Consider the following 22,602-nt stretch of genomic DNA (forward strand, 5'->3'; position numbering starts at 1 on the left):
GATCCAGAAAAGGAATGGGCCTGGCTCCGCTTTTTGCTCTTTATGCTCCTCCCTCAAAGATTCTAACGATATCTTCTTTAAGTGCAACCTGGCCCTGCTAGTTGGGGTTGTGTTCGATCGTGGTATTCGACTTCTTGGTCTCCTGGCAACATTGCTGATGTGCGAGCCATCTCGAATGGCCTGAATGGCCGGACCAGGAGGTTATTTTGGACTGGGATGGGTGCCCTTTGTTGGGATCTCCGGACCACTCGGAACATGTTTACTATTGAGGTCATCTTCCCTAATAAACCAGCTGATGTTTTGTTCAAAATGTCTATCTTCTTGCAGCAGTGGAAATTATTTACTAAGGAGGAGGACCTTGACGGGCTGGAGAGGTTGATCACCAAAGTGCGGGCGTCTGTCAATCTTCTTTCCTCCCCAGCCAATGATGTTGCGTCGTAGCTGCCGTTTCTTTTGTCGCATAGGTGGTGGCCTGCGGGCCCCTTTATCTCATTTCGGATTGCGTGCCTCCCATAAACTCTTGGTTCTCTTCGCTATGGTTTGGCTGTGAGATTTGGTTGTCGCGGATCATTGTTGATCCAGTACTCGTTCGTATGGCTTTATCTATAAAGTCGGGTAATGGCCTTTTCTCTAAAAAAATATAATGATCATTGCTTGGATATTGTCATAATTATTTGAAGTTCTATCAATTGCCCAACAGTAATTTGTTTACCCATCGTATGCTCTTTTCCTCGAGAGAAGCCACTAGTGAAACCTACGGCCCCCGGATCTATTCTTTATCATATTTTCCTTCGGGACCTATTTTTATTTGCTTTTATTTTCAGATCTATTAATCCAAAAACCCAAAAATACCTTGCTGCAATTTATTGTTATTTATTTTATCTTGCGTTCCCATGATATCTATTTATCCAATCTACTACAATTTTATCTATCTTTTTACCCGGGAGGGATTGACAACCCCTCTTTACGTCGGGTTGCAAGTATTTGTTCTTTGTGTGCACGTGCCGTTCACTTAGTGTTGCGTGGTTATCCTACTGGTTCGATAACCTTGGTCTCATCACTGAGGGAAATACTTACCGTAGCTATGCTGCATCATCCCTTACTCTTTGGGGAAATACCAACGTAGTTCAAGCCGCATCAAAAGGAATTTCCGGCGCCGTTGCCAGGGAGACATCATCAACATCTACCAGGTTCCTAATCAGAAATCTCATCTCCTTGCAATTTACATTATTTGCCATTTTCCTCTCGTTTTTATCTCCCCCACTTCACAAAAAATGCTGTTTTATTCGCCCACTTTTTCGTTCGCTGTTTTCTTGTCAGATCTGTTTTAGTGTGCAATTTTGTTTATCACCTTTTTTCATTATGGATAGTTCTTCTTCTATTGTATGCACTCTCGAGAACAAGGTTCTTAACTTTAAGCAAAGGGGAGGGGACAATTTAAAGGATGCTTGGTATAGGATTTGTAATGCTCATAATAGATCTATCCGTAAGCAACCTACCGTTGTTCTTCTTCGCTGTTTTTATGTGGGCATCACCACTTGGTATAGATTCGTCCTTGATACAATTACTGGTGGAAATTTCTTGATGTGTCCCTCTCTTGATGCTTTTAATGCTATGGGAAATTTGGTGGGATCACCACCTCTCATGGTTAATGAAACAACTTTAACTCTCGAGCATGTGGTGGAAAGGCTAGATGCTATTGAAAAGAATATGCTCACTGAAGAAAATATTGGAAAATTAGATAAAAGAATGCAGAATCTTGCTAATAGAATCAGGTCAAAAGCGGGAGACGCTCTTAAAGTACTAGAAGAAAAAGAACTTGTGTTCAACGTAAGGATAGAGGAGAGCCCTGCTAGAATTGATAAGTTAGAAGAAATTTTTATTAATCTAGGCACGCCTTTTTCCTCCGCTAAAAATATTGAAAAAACTCCAGTAAAAATTAGCAAAATTACTCAAGCCACTAAAAACGAGGGAGCAACCTCTAATAGTAACAAATCAAATCTTAAAATGATTGGTTTTCACCCGGATTTTGTTGAAGTTGTAAGAGATCCCATTGATAAGAATGAATTCCTCAATTTTATGCCTAGAAGTTTTGCGATTTTACTTGCTAAATCTTTGAAGAAATCTGATTGTGTGATTGAAGAGTTGGAAATTAAGACGACAATACTTGAATCTTTGCATTATGCCTAGCTAGGGGCATAAAACGATAGCGCCTGTTGGGAGGCAACCCAATGAATACAATTTATTTTTGCTTCTTGTTTTCTGTTCTTGAGTGTTTGTACAATTATGCTACTATTATGATTTAGTTTTTTATGTTTTAATTAGTGTTTGTGCCAAGCAAAGCCTTTGAGATCATTTTGGGTGATAGTTGCTTTGATCTTGTTGGAAAACAGAAACTTTTGCGTCCAGTAATTGAATTTTGAAAAACCACAAAAGCAGAAAAAAATTCTGATTTTTTTTACATGAGATTGATATACAAATTGCCTACGTTATCCTAAATTTTTCAGAATTTTTGGAGTTACATAAGTATTAGAAGTTTTCAGATTGCTATAGACTGTTCTGTTTTTGACAGATTCTGTTTTCTTTGTGTTGTGTGCTTATTTTGATGAATCTATGGACTCTATCAGGGGTATGAGCCGTAGCAAAGTTGGAATACAGTAGATATAATTCAAATATAAAATATGAATGGGTTTGCAACAGTACTTATAGTAGTGATTTACTTTGTTGTACTAACGGATCTCACGAAGGTTTTTTTTTTGAGTTTTGTGTGATTGAAGTTTTCAAGTTTTGGGCGAGATCACGATGGATGAAGGAATAAGGAGTAAGAAGAGCCTAAGCTTGGGGATGCCCCATGCCACCCCAAGTTATTATCGAAAGAGAAGCAAGCAACTAAGCTTGTGGATGCCCGAGTGGCATCCCCTCTTTCTTCTAACGACCGTCGGTATTTTACTTGGAACTATATTTTTATTCATCACATATCATGAGTTTTGCTTGGAGTGTCTTGTATGATATTAGTCTTTGCTTGTTTTGCTTTTTATTTTAAGTTAAGTATCCTTGCTGGACACACCTATTTGAGAGAGCCAAAATTATGCTATGATTTGTTAGAATTGCTCTCTATGCTTCACTTAAATCTTTTTGAGCTATGGAATTGCTCTAGTGCTTCACTTATATCTTTTTGAGCACGGTGTGCTTTAGTATTTGAAGAAATGCTCTGATGTTTCAGTTAGATTTATTTGAGATTTAGTAATTTTTTAAGAAATTCTCTCATGCTTCACTTATATCGTTTTGAGGGAAGAAAACTTTTATGTTCATGTTCTTCACTTAGATTTGTTTGAGCTATCGAAAGCAACATATGAAATTAGTCCCAAAGTGATATATATTCAAGAGGGATATAATAAAAACTTTCATGAAGATCATTGGACAAAATAAACTTGATTCTTTGTAATAGTTTTGCGATATGATGATATAATATGCGAGTCATGTTGATGAGTAATTATGCTTTAGTAAGAATATTGGTCTTAAGGTTTGTGATTCCCTATGCAAGCACGAAAGTCAATAGTTACGCAATGAAGTTACATCCAACTTATGGTGCATTATTCGGTGTTAGTTATGCTTAATGCTTGCTTATGAGATTTTTCGTTCCTTGGTTGGATGCTTCTCAATCTTTTGCTAGCCTTCATTTGCACTAAGCATGATCACTATTTGTCCATCCAATATCCTTAAACCAGTTTTGCCATATTAGTCCACTATACCTACCTATTTGCGGTATTCTTTTTCCGTTCTAAGAAAATTTGTATGTGCCATCTTTAATTTTCAAAATAAATTTCTCTTTTGTGTGCTCGTACCGCTCATGAAACGGTAGGGGGTGGCTGATATATTTCCATGCTAGATTTTTTATTCTCAAGATGAGTGTTTATTCACTTGTCATTGCATAAGAGTAAGGCAAAGGTATTAGGGATGCCCACTCCCAAAATGAGAAATAAATTTACTTTATGTTGTCAAATAATAAATTCCTTGGAAAGTGTTGGTATGGACGACACCCGTGGATTCGGTTAGCCGTGGAATGTGAAAGTACGTGAAAAAGGAATAAACTTTATTTTTTGTTTGGGAACCGCCTATGAGATATCTAGCATGGAAAGTATTGGGAACTACTCGATCGTTTCCGTTGACAGGAAAAGCATGCCACCCAAAATGTTTTTATCTCTATCTTTTTCGCTTTGAGCTCTGGCACCTCTACACATCCCTACTTCCCTCTGTGAAGTGCCTTTCTATTTAGTTTATGCATTTTTTTCGAGTCTCCATCTTATCTTATAAAGCACCAACTAAGGGGCACTATGATCATACTTGAGCATTGGGTGTGGCAAACATGCGAGTGTGTTTCATGAATGGGTCAATCACTGAGCATAATGGGCTAGGGATAACTTGCTTTAGTGTTGATATTTTGAAAGACATGGTTGCTTGTTGATATGCTTGAGTATTGAAATCTTCATGTCAAAACTAGACTATTGCCTTGAATCCTATAGAAGTCCAAATGTCCATGCTACAAAGAAAAGATTATGTGATGAACATGTTAGGCAGCATTCCACATAAAAATTTCTGTTTTTATCACTTACCTACTCGAGGACGAGCAGGAATTAAGCTTGGGGATGCTGATACGTCTCCAACGTATCTATAATTTTTTATTGCTCCATGCTGTTATATTATCATTCTTGGATGTTTTACAGTCATTTTATAGCAACTTTATATCATTTTTGGGACTAACCTATTGACATAGTGCCCAGTGCCAGTTGCTGTTTTTTGCTTGTTTTTTTACTTCACAGAAAATCAATACCAAACGGAGTCCAAATGCAGCAGAAGTTTTTGGAGAATTTTTCTGGGCCAGAAGACATTGGATGGGCCAAAGAAGTACCAGAGGGGTGCCCCGAGGGGGGCACAACCCACCTGGGCATGCCTGGAGGCCCAGGCGCGCCCTGGTGGGTTGTGCCCAGCTCAGGGGCCTTCCGCACCGCCTCTTTGCAATATAAATACCCCAATATTCTAGAAACCCTAGGGGAGTCGACGAAAAACAATTCCAGCCGCCGCAAGTTCCAGAAACCACAGATCCAATCTAGACACCGTCACGGAGGGGTTCATCATCCTCATTGGTGCCTCTTCGATGATGCGTGAGTAGTTCATTGTAGACCTACGGGTCTGTAGTTAGTAGCTAGATGGCTTCCTCTCTCTCTCTCTCTCTCTTGATTCTCAATACAATGGTCTCTTGGAGATCTATTGATGTAACTCTTTTTGTGGTGTGTTTGTTGGGATTCGATGAACTTTGAGTTTATGACCAGATCTATGTTTTTATATATGAAAGTTATTTGAGTTTTCTTTGATCTCTTGTATGCATGATTACTTATAACCTCATATTTCTTCTTCGAATCTTTGGTTTGGTTAGGCCTACTAGATCGATTTTTCTTGCCATGCGAAGAGGTGATTTGTGATGGGTTCGCCTCAATCCCAGTGACAGAAGGGGAAATGACACGTATGTATCATTGCTATTAAGGATAACAAGATGGGGTCTATTTCTACATAAATAGATCTTGTCTACATCATGTCATCGTTCTTATTGCATTACTCCATTTTTTCATGAACTTAATACACTAGATGCATGCTGGATAACGGTCGATGTGTGGAGTAATAGTAGTAGATGCAGGCAGGAGTCGGTCTACTAATCTTGGACGTGATGCCTATATAATGATCATTGCCTGGATATCGTCATAATTATTTGAAGTTCTATCAATTGCCCAACAGTAATTTATTTACCCACCGTATGCTATTTTCCTCGAGAGAAGCCACTAGTGAAACCTATTGCCCCCGGGTCTATTCTTTATCATATTTGCCTTTGAGATCTATTTTTATTTGCTTTTATTTTCAGATCTATTAATCCAAAAACCCAAAAATATCTTGCTGCAATTTATTGTTATTTATTTTATCTTGCGTTCCCACGAAATCTATTTATCCAATCTACTACAATTTTATCTATCTTTTTACCCAAGAGGGATTGACAATCCCTCTTTACGTCGGGTTGCAAGTATTTGTTCTTTGTGTGCAGGTGCCGTTCACGTAGTGTTGCATGGTTCTCCTACTGGTTCGATAACCTTGAACTCATCACTGAGGTAAATACCTACCGTAGTTGTGCTGCATCATCCGTTCCTCTTTGGGGAAATACCGACGTAGTTCAAGCCGCATCAAATATCGATTTGTAAGGAAATAAAAGAGTGATGATCATCATTATTTGACCATTGTCACAGTGAGGAAAGGATGACGGAGGCTATGATTCCCCACAAGTCGAGATGAGTATGTGGACAAAATAAGAGAGGCCAAAAAGGGCCCAGCAAAAAAAGATAAAAAAAGAGAAGGGGCAATGTTACTATCCTTTTCCACATTTGTGCTTCAGAGTAGCACCATGTTTTTCATATAGAGAGTCTCCTGAGTTGTCACTTTCTTATACTAGTGGGAATTTAATGTTATGGAAATTGGCTTGTATACTCCGATGATAGGCTTCCTGGAATGCCCGAGGTCTTCATGAGCAAACAAATTGGATGCACACCCACTTTGTTTTCGTTGAGCTTTCATACACTTATTGCTCTTAGTGCATCCGTTGCATGGCAATCCATGCCCCTCGCATTGATATCAATTGATGGGCATCTCCATAGCCCGTTGATATGTCGCGTCAATGCGAGACTTTCTTCCTTTAATGACTTCACCTTATTAATCTCTACCATCGCATTCTATTCCACCTATAGTGCAATGTCCATGGCTCGCGCTCATGTATCGTGTGGGGTTGAAAATGTTGAAGTTTTTTAATAAGTATGATCCAATATCTTGACTTGTTACCACGGTAGGTCATGATTAATATCTTTTTGCTAGGAAGACCAAGCATGATGGGCTATATGATTTTGATGGGATAGCATTCTTTAACATTGTTTATTTTCAAAGGCATGATTGTTTGTTAGTATGCGTGAGTATTGATGTCTTTATATCAAATGATAGACTATTGCCTTGAGTCACTCGTATCTTAATGTTTATATCGAAAAAGAGATTACATGATACACTGCTACTTCTTGAGCTTGCGTTGGTTTTCCCCTTGAAGAGGAAAGGGTGATGCAGCAATGTAGAGATAAGCATTTCCCTAAGTTAGAGAACCAAGGTATCAATCCAGTAGGAGACAACACACAAATCACCTAATACCTGCACAAACAATCAAACACTTGCACCCAACGCGATAAAGGGGTTGTCAATCCCTTCACGGTCACTTGCAAAAGTGAGATCAGAAAGAGATAGAGAAAACTAAACAAGAGATAAAGTAAATATTTTTGAGTTTTTTGCTTTATAGATCGGAAAGTAAAAGATTGCAAAATAGTAGATCAGAAATTTATATGATGGAAAATATACACGGGGGCCATAGTTTTCACTAGAGGCTTCTCTCTAGATAGCAAATAATATGGTGGGTGAACAAATTACTGCCGATCAATTGATAGAAAAGCGCAAAGTTATGATGATATCTAAGGCAATGATTATGAAATATAGGCATCACGTCCGTGTCAAGTAGACCGACTCCTGCCTGCATCTACTACTATTACTCCACACATCGACCGACTCCTGCCTGCATGTACTACTATTACTCCACACATCGACCGACTCCTGCCTGCATCTAGAGTATTAAGTTCATGAAGAACAGAGTAACGCTTCAAGTAAGATGACATGATGTAGAGGAATAAACTCAAGCAATATGATGTAAACCCCATCTTTTATCCTCGATGGCAACAATACAATATGTGCCTCGCTGCCCCTTCTGTCACTGGGAGAGGACACTTCAAGATTGAACCCAAAGCTAAGCACTTCTCCCATTGCAAGAAAACCAATCTAGTTTCCCAAACTAAACTGATAGTTCGATGAGAATTACAAAGATATCAAATCATGCATAAAAGAATTCAGAGAAGATTCAAATAATATTCCTAGATAAGCTGATCATAAATCCACAATTCACCGGATCTCGACAAGCACACCGCAAAAGAAGATTACACCGGATAGATCTCCAAGAACATCCAGGAGAACATGGTATTGAGAATCAAAGAGAGAGAAGAAGCCATCTAGTTACTAGCTATGGACCCATAGGTCTGTGGTAAACTACTCATGCTTCATCGGAAGGGCAATAGAGGTAATGTAGAAGCCCTCCGTGATCGAATCCCCCTCACACAGGCTGCCGGAAAAGGCCCCAAGATGGGATCTAACGGGAACAGAAGGTTGCGGCGGTGGAGAAGTGTTTTCGTGGATGCTTTTGGTGGTTTGGGAATATATGTGAATATATAGGAGGAAGATCTAGGTCAGGGGGTCACCCACAGGCCCACAAGGTAGGGGGCGCCTACCCCCTGGGCACGCCCTCCACCCTTGTGGCTCTTCTGACTTACGCTCCAAGTCTATTGGATGTCTTCGGGTCCAAGAAAAATCATCGCGAAGGTTTTATTCCTTTTGGACTCCATTTGGTATTCCTTTTCTGCGAATCTCAAAAACAAGGAAAAATAGAAACTGGCACTAGGCTCTAGGTTAATAAGTTAGTCCCAAAAATAATATAAAATAGCATATTAATGCATATAAAACATCCAAAATAGACAATATAATAGCATGGAGCAATCAAAAATTATAGATACGTTGGATATGTATCAAGCATCCCCAAGCTTAATTCCTGCTCTTCCTCGAGTAGATAAATGATAAAAATAGAATTTTTGATGTGGAACGCTACCTAACATATTTATCCATGTAATTTTTCTTTATTGTGGCATGAATTTTCAGATCCATAAGATTCAAAACAAAAGTTTAATATTGACATAAAAACAATAATACTTCAAGCATACTAACAAGGCAATTATGTCTTCTCAAAATAACATGGCCAAAGAAATCTTGTCCCTACAAAATCATATAGTCTGGCTATGCTCCATCTTCATCACACAAAATATTCAAATCATGCACAACCCCGATGACAAGCCAAGCAATTGTTTGATACTTTTGATGTTCTCAAACTTTTTCAACTTTCACGCAATACATGAGCGTGAGCCATGGACATAGCACTATAGGTGGAATAGAATATGGTGGTTGTGGAGAAGACAAAAAGAACGAGATAGTCTCACATCAACTAGGCGTATCAACGGGCTATGGAGATGCCCATCAAGCGATATAATGTGAGTGAGTAGGGATTTCCATGCAACGGATGCACTAGAGCTATAAGTTTATGAAAGCTCAAAATAAAACTAAGTGGGTGTGCATCCAACTCGCTTGCTCACGAAGACCTAGGGCAATTTTGAGGAAGCCCATCATTGGAATATACAAGCCAAGTTCTATAATGAAAAATTCCCACTAGTATATGAAAGTGACAACATAGGAGACTCTCTATCATGAAGATCATGGTGCTACTTTGAAGCACAAGTGTGGAAAAAGGTTATTAACATTGCCCCTTCTCTCTTTTCTCTCATTTTTTATTTTGGGCTCTTTGGCCTCTTTTTTTTCTCTTTTATTTTTTTTCTTTTTGTCCGGAGTCTCATCCCGACTTGTGGGGGAATTATAGTCTCCATCATCCTTTCCTCACATGGGACAATGCTCTAATAATTAAGATCATCACACTTTTATTTACTTACAACTCAAGAATTACAACTCGATACTTAGAACAAAATTTGACTCTATATGAATGCCTCCAGCGATGTACCGGGATGTGCAATGAATCAAGAGTGACATGTATAAAAATTATGAACGGTGGCTTTGCCACAAATACTATGTCAACTACATGATCATGCAAATAAATATGACAATGATGAAGCATGTCATAATAAACGGAACGGTGGAAAGTTGCATGGCAATATATCTCGGAATGGCTATGGAAATGCCATAATTGGTAGGTATGGTGGCTGTTTTGAGGAAGGTATATGGTGGGTGTATGGTACCGGCGAAGGTTGCGTGGCACTAGAGAGGCTAGCAATGGTGGAAGGGTGAGAGTGCGTATAATCCATGGACTCAACATTAGTAATAAAGAACTCACATACTTATTGCCAACATCTATTAGTTATCGAAACGAAGTACTACGCGCATGCTCCTAGGGGGATAGATTGGTAGGAAAAGACCATCGCTCGTCCCCGACCACCACTCATAAGGAAGACAATAAATAAATAAATCATGCTCCGACTTCATCACATAACGGTTCACCATACGTGCATGCTACGTGAATCACAAACTTTAACACAAGTATTTCTACAATGCATAATTACTCACTAGCATGACTCTAATATCACCATCTTTATATCTCAAAACAATCATAAGGAATCAAACTTCTCATAGTATTCAATGCACTTTATATGAAAGTTTTTATTATATCCCTCTTGGATGTCTATCATATTAGGACTAAATTCATAACCAAAGCAAATTACCATGTTGTTTAAAAAGACTCTCAAAATAATATAAGTGAAGCATGAGAGTTCAACAATTTATACAAAATAAAGCCACCGCCGTGCTCTAAAAGATATAAATGAAGCTCTAGAGCAAAATTTCCTAGCTCAAAAGATATAAGTGAAGCACATAGAGTATTCTAATAAATCATGATTCATGCGTGTCCCTCTCAAAAGGTGTGTACAGCAAGGATGATTGTGGAAAACAAAAAAGTAAAGACTCATATCATACAAGACGCTCCAAGCAAAACACATATCATGTGGAGAATAAAGATATAGCCTCAAGTAAAGTTACCGATAGACGAAGACGAAAGAGGGGATGCCTCCCGGGACATCCCCAAGCTTAGGCTCTTGGTTGTCCTTGAATATTACCTTGGGTGCCTTGCGCATCCCCAAGCTTAGGCTCTTGCCACTCCTTATTCCATTGTCCATCAAATCCTTACCCAAAACTTGAAAACTTCATAACACAAAACTCAACAGAAAATCTCATAAGCTCCGTTAGTATAAGAAAATAAATCACCACTTTTGGTACTGTTGTGAACTCATTCTTTATTTATATTGGTGTAATATCTACTGTATTCCAACTTTCCATGGTTCATACCCCCCAATACTACCCATAGATTCATTAAAATAAGCAAACAACACATAGAAAACAGAATATGTCAGAAACAGAACAGTCTGTAGTAATCTGTAACTCCCGAATACTTCCGTAACTAAAACAATTCAGAAAAATTAGGACAACCTGGGAAATTTGTGTACCAATCTAGTTCAAAAAGAATCAGATCAAAATCATGCTTCTGTAAAAAAATGAAAATTATTTTCCTCGGCGCAAAAGTTTCTGTTTTTCAGCAAGATCAAAACAACTATCACCGTAAGCCATCTCAATGGTCTTACTTGGCACAAACACTAATTAAAACACCAAAACTAATCTAACTATAGGCTAGATGAATTATTTATTGAAAAAATAGAATCAAAAAGCAAAGAACAAAAATAAAATTGGGTTGCCTCCCAACAAGCGCTATTGTTTAACGCCCTTAGCTAGGCATAAAAACACAAATAGATCTAGGTATTGTCATCTTTGGTATGCAATCCATAAGTAGCTCTCATAATAGATTCATATGGAAACTTAATTTTCTTTCGAGGAAAGTGTTCCATGCCCTTCCTTAACGTAAATTGAAATCTAATGTTTCCTTCTTTCATATAAAAAATTGCACCAATCGTTCTAAGGAAAGGTCTACCAAGAATAATAGGACATGTAGGATTGCAATCTATATCAAGAACAATGAAATAAACGGGCACATAATTCCTATTTGCAACAATAAGAACATCATTAATCCTTCCCATAGGTTTCTTAATAGTGGAATCCGCAAGATGCAAATTAAAAAACAATCATCAAATTCTCGGAAACCTAACACATCACATAATGTTTTTGGAATCGTGGAAACGCTAGCACCCAAATCATACAAAGCATGGCACTCGTAATCTTTAATCTTAATCTTAATAGTAGGTTCCCACTCATCATAAATCTTTCTAGGGATAGAAACTTTTAATTAAAGTTTTCTTCAAAAGATTGCATCATAGCATCAACGATATGTTTGGTAAAAGCTGTATTTTGATTATAGGCATGAGGAGAATTCAACATGGATTGCAATAAGGAAATACAATATATCAAAGAACAATTATCATAATTAAAATCCTTGAAATCTAGAAGAGTGGGTTCATTGCTACTTAAAGTTTTGACCTCTCCAATCCCACTTTTATCATTTTTTGCATTAAGATCTAAAAACTCCGAATCATTGGGATGCCTTTTAACTAAAGTTGACTCATCTACAGTCCCATATTTATCAAGATTTATATTGTAAAACAAAGATTCACTAGGCGTCACATCAATCACTTTAAGATCTTCATCATTATTTTCACAAAAACTAGAAGAACACGTCTTTACAAACCAATCTCGTTTAGCACGCATCTTAGCGGTTCTTTCTTTGCACTCATCAATGGAGATTCTCATAGCCTTTAGAGATTCATTGATATCATGCTTGGGTGGAATAGATCTAATTTTCAAAGAATCAACATCAAGAGAAATTCTATCCATGTTCCTAGCCAAATCATCAATCTTAAGCAATTTTTCTTCAACCAAAGCATTAAAATTCTTTTGCAAACTCATAAATTCTTTAACACTATTCTCAAAATAAGAGGCATCTTATTATAATTTCCATAAGAATTGTTGTAGGAATTATCAAAATTATTAGAGGAATTACTAGGAAACGCCCTAGGATTAAAATTACCTCTATACGCGTTATTACCAAAATTGTTCCTACCAACAAAATTCACATCCATAGATTAATTATTATTTTCAATCAAAGTATACAAAGGCATATCATTAGGATCAATAAAAGAACTCTTGCTAGCAAATAATTTCATAAAGTTCATCCATCTTTCCACTCAAAACATTAATCTCTTCAATCGCATGCACTTTTTTACTACTGGAAGATTTGTCGGTATGCCATTGAGAATAATTAACCATAATATTATCTTGGAGTTTATTAGCTTCTCCTAGAGTAATTTCCATAAAAGTACCTCCTGCGGCAATATCTAAAAGATTTCTAGAAGCAAAATTCAATCCGGCATAAATTTTTTGTATAATCATCCACAAATTCAAACCATGAGTAGGGCAATTTCGTATCATCAATTTCATCCCCTCCAAAGATTGTGCAACATTTTCATGATCAAGTTGCTTAAAATTCATAATATCGTTTCTAAGGGAGATGATCTTAGCGGGAGGAAAATACTTGGAAATAAAAGCATCTTTACACTTATTCCATGAGTCAATACTATTTTTAGGCAAAGATGAAAATCAAGTTTTAGCACGATCTCGAAGTGAGAACGAAAATAGCTTCCATTTAATAATATCATAATCCACATCTTTCTTCTTTTGCATATCCCACAACTCAACGAAATTATTCAGATGGGATGCGACATCTTCACTAGGAAGGCCGGAAAATTGATCTTTCATAACAAGATTCAACAAAGCGGCATTAATTTCATAAGATTCCGCACTAGTGGCGGGCGCAATCGGAGTACTAATAAAATCATAGTTATTAGTGCTAGAAAAGTCACACAATTTTGTATTCTGTTGAGCCATCGTGACAAAGCAAGCAATCTAACACATGAGCAAACAAAAAACAAACGAAAAAGACGAACAAAAGAAGAGCGAAAGAAAAGGCAAATCTTTTCGAAAATCGTTTTAAAAGTGGGGGAGAGGAAAACGAGAGGCGAATGGCGAATAATGTAATGCAAGAGATGAGAGTTTTATGATGGGTACTTGGTATGTCTTGACTTGGCGTAGATCTCCCAGGCAACGGCGCCAGAAATTCTTCCTGCTACTTCTTGAGCTTGCATTGTTTTTCCCCTTGAAGAGAAAGGGTGATGCAGCAAAGTACAGATAAGTATTTCCCTCAGTTAGAAAACCAAGGTATCAATCCAGTAGGAGACAACACACAAATCACCTAATACCTGCACAAACAACCAAACACTTGCACCCTACGCGATAAAGGGGTTGTCAATCCCTTCACGGTCACTTGCAAAAGTGTGATCTGAAAGAGATAGATAAAACTAAACAAGAGATAAAGTAAATATTTTTGGGTTTTTTGGTTTATAGATCAAAAAGTAAAAGATTGCAAAATAGTAGATCGGAAACTTATATGATGGAAAATAGACCCGGGGGCCATATGTTTCACTAGAGGCTTCTCTCAAGATAGCAAATAATATGGTGGGTGAACAAATTACTGTCGGGCAATTGATAGAAAAGTGCAAAGTTATGATGATATCTAAGGCAATGATTATGAAATATAGGCATCACGTCCGTGTCAAGTAGACCGACTCCTGCCTGCATCTACTACTATTACTCCACACATTGACCGACTCCTGCCTACATCTAGAGTATTAAGTTCATGAAGAACAGAGTAACGCTTTAAGAAAGATGACATGATGTAGAGGAATAAACTCAAGCAATATGATGTAAACCCCATATTTTTATCCTCGATGGGAACAATACAATTCGTGCCTCGCTGCCACTTCTATCACTGGGAGAGGACACCACAAGATTGAACCCAAAGCTAAGCACTTCTCCCATTGCAAGAAATACAAAGACATTAAATCATGCATATAAGAATTCAGAGAAGATTCAAATAATATACATAGATAAGTTGATCATAAATCCAAAATTCATCGGATCTCGACAAACACACCGCAAAAAAAGATTACATCGGATAGATCTCCAAGAACATCCAGGAGAACATGGTATTGAGAATCAAAGAGAGAGAAGAAGCCATCTAGTTACTAGCTATGGACCCGTAGGTCTTTGGTAAACTACTCACGCTTCATCGAAAGGGCAATAGAGTTGATGTACAAGCCCTCCATGATCGAATCCCCCTTCGGCAGGATGCCGGAAAAGGCCCCAAGATGGGATCTCACAGGAACAGAAGGTTGCGGTGGTGGAAAAGTGTTTTTGTTGATGCTTCTGGTGGTTTGGGAATATATGTGAATATATAGGAGTAAGATCTAGGTCAGGGGGTCACCGAGGGGCCCGCAAGGTAGGGGCGCACCCTCCACCCTTGTGGCCGCCTCGTGGTTCTTCTGACCTACACTACAAGTCTCCTGGTGTCTTCTGGTCCAAGAAAAATCATCGCGAAAGTTTTATTCTGTTTGGGCTCCATTTGGTATTCCTTTTTGTGAAGCTCAAAAACAAGGAAAAAGCAGAAACTGGTACTGGGCTCTAGGTTAATAAGTTAGTCCCAAAAATAATATAAAATAGCATATTAATGCATATAAAACATCCAAAATAGATAATATAATAGCATGGAACAATACAAAATTATAGATACGTTGGAGATGTATCATACACATGCTAGGTAGCATTTCACGTCAAAAATTCTGTTTTTATCATTTACCTACTCGAGGACGAGCAGGATTAAGCTTGGGGATGCTTCATACGTCTCCAACATATCTATAATTTTTTATTGTTTAATGTTATTATGTTATCAATTATGGATAATTTATATGCATTTATATGCTATTTTATATCATCTTTGGGACTAACCTATTAACCTAGTGCCCAATGCCAGTTCCTGTTTTTTTGCTTGTTTTTGGCTTAGAAAATCAGTACCAAACGAAGTCCAAACGCGATGAAACTTTACGATGAATTTTTATGGACCGAAAGGGACCCTAGAAGATTCTGGAGGAGGCCAGAAGAGCGACGAGCTCATAGGGAACGCCCCGGGGGGTAGGCGTGCCCCTGAGCTCGTGGGACCCCTGTAGCACCCCTTAACCTAATTCCACCTCTATAAATTCCCAAATATTCCCAAACAAACAGAGAGCCACCAGAAACACTTTTACCGCCGTCGCAAGCTTTTGTTCATCTGTGATCCCATCTAGAGGACTTTTCCTGTACTCTGCTAGAAGGGGAATCGATCATGGAGGGCTTCTACATCATCGTTGCTTCCTTCTGATGACGCATGAGTAGTTCACCACAGACATACGGATCCATAGCTAGTATCTAGATGTCTTCTTCTCTCTCTGATCTTCAATACCATGTGCTCCTCGATCTTCTTGGAGTTCTATCTGATGTAATATTATTTTGTGGTGTGTTTGTTGGGACCCGATGCATTGTTTTATGATCAGATTATTTATTGAAACTAATTGAGTCTTTCTGAAATTTATTATGCTTGATTATGATAGCTTTGTATTTCTCTCCGATCTATCTGTTTGGTTTGCAATGGGTTCAATCTTGAAGTGCTCTATATCCCAGTGGCATAGAAGGGGACAAGACATATATATGTATTTTTGCCATTAAGGTTAAAATGACAGGGTTTATTCATATTGATTGGGTTTACTTTGTCTACGTCGTGTCATCTTTCTTAAGGCATTACTCTGTTTGACATGAACTTAATACCATAGATGCATACTAGATAGCGGTCGATTGGTGGAGTAATAGTTGGAGATGTAGGCATGAGTCGGTATACTTATCTTGGAGTGATGCCTACATACATGATCATTCCCGTGAATACGCCATAACTATGCACTTTTCTATCAATTTCCCAACAATAATTTGCTCACCCACTATATGCTATGTGTTCAAGAGAGAAACCTCTATACAAAACTATGCCCCCTGGTCTACTTTAATCATATATAAAAATGAAAAATACATTGCTGCAATTTATACACTTTTATTTTACTTTGCAAATTACCCGTCTACCTATACAAGAAATGATTCTTGCAAGTAACGAGTTCAAGGGGATTGACAACCCTCTTGCTCGCGTTGGGTGCAAGTATTTTCTTCTGTGTGTGCAGGTGCTGAAGACGGGAATTTGCGTGGTTCTCATATTGGTTCTATAAACCTTGGTTCTCACTGAGGGAAATACTTATCTCTACTGTATTGTGTCTCTTCTCCTCTTCAGGGAAAATCCCAACGTAGCTCACAAGTAGCAGGCACAAACACTAACTAAAAGATAAAATCAGAATCATTACAGTAGCAATAATCATGTTGACTCAAGAAAATAAACAGAAAGCAAAAGATAACTATTGGTTTGCCACCTGATGTCTACTACACAACTTTATTCTTGTACACTATGTTGGGCCTCCAAGCATAGAGTTTTATAGGATAGTAGCAAATTTCACTAATGGAAAAAGTGCTAGCCACAACTCTTGTTGGTGGCGCGCCATTTGCAGCCAATGCCATCACTAATTTTTTGAAATAGAGGTGGCGTCGTCTTATTTGATACGACATTAGTAGGTGCATAGCGCTGGCGTACGATTTCAGTACGCCATTATTCTGTGGGCCCGGCAGTCCTCCACTTCCGTGGAGTACTGCTGGCGCTGGGAAAACACCTACGCCAGCACTGTGTCTGATACTTGTGTCATGGTACTTTTTGGCCACGCCATTAGTGCTTAAGTGGGGCCCAATATCAGTTAACAGATATTATGCTGGTGTCTCAGATGGTAGCACGCCATAGGTATATGCAGCTCTCTCTCTCTCTTTATATATATATATAGAGAGAGAGAGAGAGAGATTGATTGATGTGCCTATCTAGCTAGCTCATATTGCTGTGTGAACATTAACCTGCTTGTTTCTCTTTGTAGATCCTAAGTAATACACCCGTCCGTCCGCTGCCCTCCACCGTGAGATATTGATACGTCTCCAACGTATCTATAATTTATGAAGTATTCATGCTATTATATTATCCATCTTGGATGTTTATGGGCTTTATTAAACACTTATATTACTTTTGGGACTAACCTATTGACCCAGAGCCCAGTGCCAGTTCCTGTTTTTCCCCTTGTTTCAGTGTTTCGAAGAAAAGGAATATCAAAAAGAGTCGAAACGGAATGAAACCTTCTGGAGAAGTTAATTTTGGAAAGAAAGCAACCCGGGAGACTTGGGTGCACATAAGGAAAGCAACGAGGGAGGCACGAGGCAGGGGGGCGCGCCCACCCCCCTGGGTGCGCCCTCCACCCTCGTGGGCCCCTCGTGGCTCCCCTGACGTATTTCTTCCGCCTATATATATCCATATACCCTAAAACCTTCGGGGAACAGAATAGATCGGGAGTTCCGCCACCGCAAGCCTCTGTAGCCACCAAAAACCAATCGGGACCCTGTTCCGGCATCCTGCCGGAGGGGGAATCCCTCACCGGTGGCCATCTTCGTCATCCCGGCGATCTCCATGACGAGGAGGGAGTAGTTCACCCTTGGGGCTGAGGGTATGTACCAGTAGCTATGTGTTTGATCTCTCTCTCTCGTGTTCTTGAGGTGGTACGATCTTGATGTATCGCGAGCTTTGCTATTATAGTTTAATCTTATGATGTTTCTCCCCCTCTACTATCTTGTAATGGATTGAGTTTTCCCTTTGAAGTTATCTTATCGGATTGAGTCTTTAAGGATTTGAGAACACTTGATGTATGTCTTGCCGTGCTTATCTGTGGTGACAATGGGATATCACGTGATCCACTTGATGTATGTTTTGGTGATCAACTTGCGGGTTCCGCCCATGAACCTATGTATAGGGGTTGGCACACGTTTTCGTCTTGACTCTCCGGTAGAAACTTTGGGGCACTCTTTGAAGTACTTTGTGTTGGTTGAATAAATGAATCTGATATTGTGTGATGCATATCGTATAATCATACCCACGGATACTTGAGGTGACATTGGAGTATCTAGGTGACATTAGGGTTTTGGTTGATTTGTGTCTTAAGGCGTTATTCTAGTTCGAACTCTATGATAGCTCGAATGGAAAGAATATATTCATGTTATTTTACTACGGACTCTTGAATAGATCGATCAGAAAGGATAACTTTGAGGTGGTTTCGTACCCTACCATAATCTCTTCGTTTCTTATCCGCTATTAGTGACTTTGGAGTGACTCTTTGTTGCATGTTGAGGGATAGTTATATGATCCAATTATGTTATTATTGTTGAGAGAACTTGCACTAGTGAAAGTATGAACCCTAGGCCTTGTTTCCTATCATTGCAATACCGTTTACGCTCACTTTTATCGCTTGTTACCTTGTTGTTTTTATACTTTCAGATTACAAAAACCTATATCTACCATCCATATTACACTTGTATCACCATCTCTTCGCCAAACTAGTGCACCTATACAATTTACCATTGTATTGGGTGTGCTGGGGACACAAGAGACTCTTTGTTATTTGGTTGCAGGGTTGCTTGAGAAAGACCATCTTCATCCTACACCTCCCATGGATTGATAAACCTTAGGTCATCCACTTGAGGGAAATTTGCTACTGTCCTACAAACCTCTGCACTTGGAGGCCCAACAACGTCTACAAGAAGAAGGTTGCGTAGTAGAGATCAAGCTCTTTTCTGGCGCCGTTGCCGGGGAGGCTAGGTAAGCGGCACTCACACCCCGTCAACTAAGCAGTTTCTGGCACCGTTGCCGGGGAGGTGTGTGCTTGTAGGTATATCTTTAGATCTTGCAATCGAATCTTTTTGTTTTGTTGTTTTATCACTAGTTTAGTTTATAAAAGAAAACTACAAAAAATGGAATTGAGTTTGTCTCATACGCTTCATCTTTTTAATATCTTTCGTGAAAATGATGGGAAGGAAAATTGTGCTCAAGTACTAGAAGAAGAATTACATAGAATGCTTGGCATAAAATATGTGAATGATGAGCATGATTGCAATGTTGTTAGTATGAATTCTTTGAATACCCATGATGCTAATGATATGCAAAGCCACAAGCTTGGGGAAGCTATGTTTGATGAAGATGATATTTTTTGTCCACCAAGTTTTCATGAGCAAATTTATTATGATGAAAGCATGCCTCCTATCTATGATGATTATAGTGATGAAAGTGGGTTTGGAAGAGTGTAAACTTTAGGAAGTAATGATCCCACTATTTTGGAGGATGTTGAATCTTATAATATTTATGAAAGTGGATTTGGAGAGGTCATGACTTTATTTAGTGATGAGTCCACTATCTTGGAAGAGGTTTCGATCGATTATGATGAGAACAAAGTTGCTACTTATGATGATTATTGTGATGAAACTTATGCTATAAAAAGTAGTGATGATTATATTTATAAAACTTGTCATGATTATGATTACCCTTTTCTGAACATTACTCTTTTAATGTGGAAACAGTTTACAGTATTCAAGTCTCTTATGATACTCCCACTATTCCGAATGAGAAGAATTTTCCTTATGAGGAGAGTAGTAAAATTTCTATGCAAGTAGATCATGAAAAGAATGCTTTAGGTGCTAGTTACATTGTTGAATTCATTCATGATGCTACTGAAATTTTTTATGAGGGAGGAATGTATGCTTTTAGGAATTGCAATAATATCAAGTTTCCTCTCTATGTGCTTAAAGTTTTAAAGTTATGCTTGTTTTGCCTTCCTATGCTAGTTGATTATTGCTCCCATAAGTTGTTTGTTCACAAAATCCCTATGCATAGGAAGTGGGTTAGACTTAAATGTGCTATTCATATTATTCATGATGCTCCCGCTATGTTTCAATTCTTATGTCTTATGTGAGCATCATTGAAATCATCATGCCTAGCTAGGGGCGTTAAACGATAGCGCTTGTTGGGAGGCAAGGCAACCCAATTTTAATTTTGTTCTTTACTTTTTGCTCCTGTTTAGTAATAATTAATCTATCTAGCCTCTGGTTAGATGTGGTTTTATGTTTTAATTAGTGTTTGTGCCAAGTAAGACCTATAGGATCTTCTTGGATGATAGTTATTTGATCTTGCTGAAAATTCTAGAAACTTTCTGTTCACGAAAACAATTGTTTCAAATCACCAGAACGTGATAAAATATTGATTCCAATTGAATCATATCAATAAACAAATTTTCTAGGTCTTCCTATTTTGCTAGAATTTTTTGAGTTCCAGAAGTTTGCGTTAGTTACAGATTACTACAGACTGTTCTGTTTTTGACAGATTCTGTTTTTCGTGTGTTGTTTGCTTATTTTGATGAATCTATGGCTAGTAAAATAGTTTACAAACCATAGAGAAGTTGGAATACAGTAGGTTTAACACCCATATAAATAAAGAATGAGTTCATTACGGTACCTTGAAGTGGTGTTTTGTTTTCTTTCGCTAACGGAGCTCACGAGATTTTCTGTTAAGTTTTGTGTTGTGAAGTTTACAAGTTTTGGGTAAAGATTCGATGGACTACGGAATAAGGAGTGGCAAGAGCCTAAGCTTGGGGATGCCCAAGGCACCCCAAGGTAATATTCAAGGATAACCAAGAGCCTAATCTTGGGGATGCCCCGGAAGGCATCCCCTCTTTCGTCTTCGTTCATCGGTAACTTTACTTGGAGCTATATTTTTATTCACCACATGATATGTGTTTTGCTTGGAGCGTCATTTTACTTTCTTTAGCTTTGCTTGCTGTTTGAATAAAATACCAAGATCTGAAAGTCTTAAATGTTAGAGAGTCTTCACATAGCTACATAATTATTTAACTACTCATTGATCTTCACTTATATCTTTTTGGAGTAGTTTGTCATTTACTCGTGTGCTTCACTTATATCCTATGAGTAAATGGTTGAATGTCATGAATCTGAAATTATATATGTTTCATATGCTTATCCCATGGGGAGTATTGAGTTTACATATAAGAATTAGAGATGGTAAATTCATTGAAGATTAGCAAACATTATATTGGTCACTTGAACAATTCATGAAAGAATATTGAAGGAAGAGAGGTTTCACATATAATATGCTATCTTGGACATCTTCTATGATTGTGAGCCCCATTAATTATTTTCAAACCTGAGCAAATTAGTTGAAGTTGGACAAGGAAGACAACTTAATGAGTTATGCTTGGGTATATTTGTATAAGTTATATTGTTTTGGATCCTCTAACATGTGGTGCTTGCTATTTAGAATCCTTTGCTAGCCAAAATATATGTACTAAGCAGGAATACTGCTTGTGCATCCAAATTCCTTGAACCAAGTTTCTTCCATGAGTGTCCACCATATCTACCTATATGCGGTATTTACCTGCCGTTCCAAGTAAATTTGCATGTGCCAAACTCTAAACCTTCAAATAATAATCTGTTTTGTATGCCCGAATCGCTCATGTAGCGACTAGGGGCTAGCAGTATCTTCCATGCTAGGTGGGTTATTCTCACGATGAGTGGACTCCGCTCATCATTCACGAGAAAATGGCTGGTAACTGGGATGCCCAGTCCCATGATCAAAAGATCGAAATCAAATCAAAAATAATTGCAAACAAAACTCCCCCAGGTTTGATGTTAGTTGGAGGCACCAGTTGTTTCGGGCAAGCCATGGATTGATGATTGTTGGTGGAGGGGGAGTAAAATCTTTACCTTTATGTTTGGGAACCGCCTATAATGTATGCCGTATGGAAGATATTGGAAGCTCTTCGTCGTTATGTTGACAATGAAAGCATACCTCTCAAAATTACTTTCATCTCTGTTTTTTCTTCGAGCTCTGGCACCTCTGCAAATCCCTGCTTCCCTCTGCGAAGGGCCTATCTTTTACTTTTATGCAAGAGTCAGTAGTATTCCTTCTCATTCCAACCTACTCTTTAGTTGGCAAGCATCATGTGATGGAAAGATCTGAGCATATATGGCCATTCAAAT

Source organism: Aegilops tauschii, chromosome 5 (genome assembly GCF_002575655.3).
Source record: "Aegilops tauschii subsp. strangulata cultivar AL8/78 chromosome 5, Aet v6.0, whole genome shotgun sequence".
In the NCBI taxonomy this organism is placed as follows: domain Eukaryota; kingdom Viridiplantae; phylum Streptophyta; class Magnoliopsida; order Poales; family Poaceae; genus Aegilops; species Aegilops tauschii.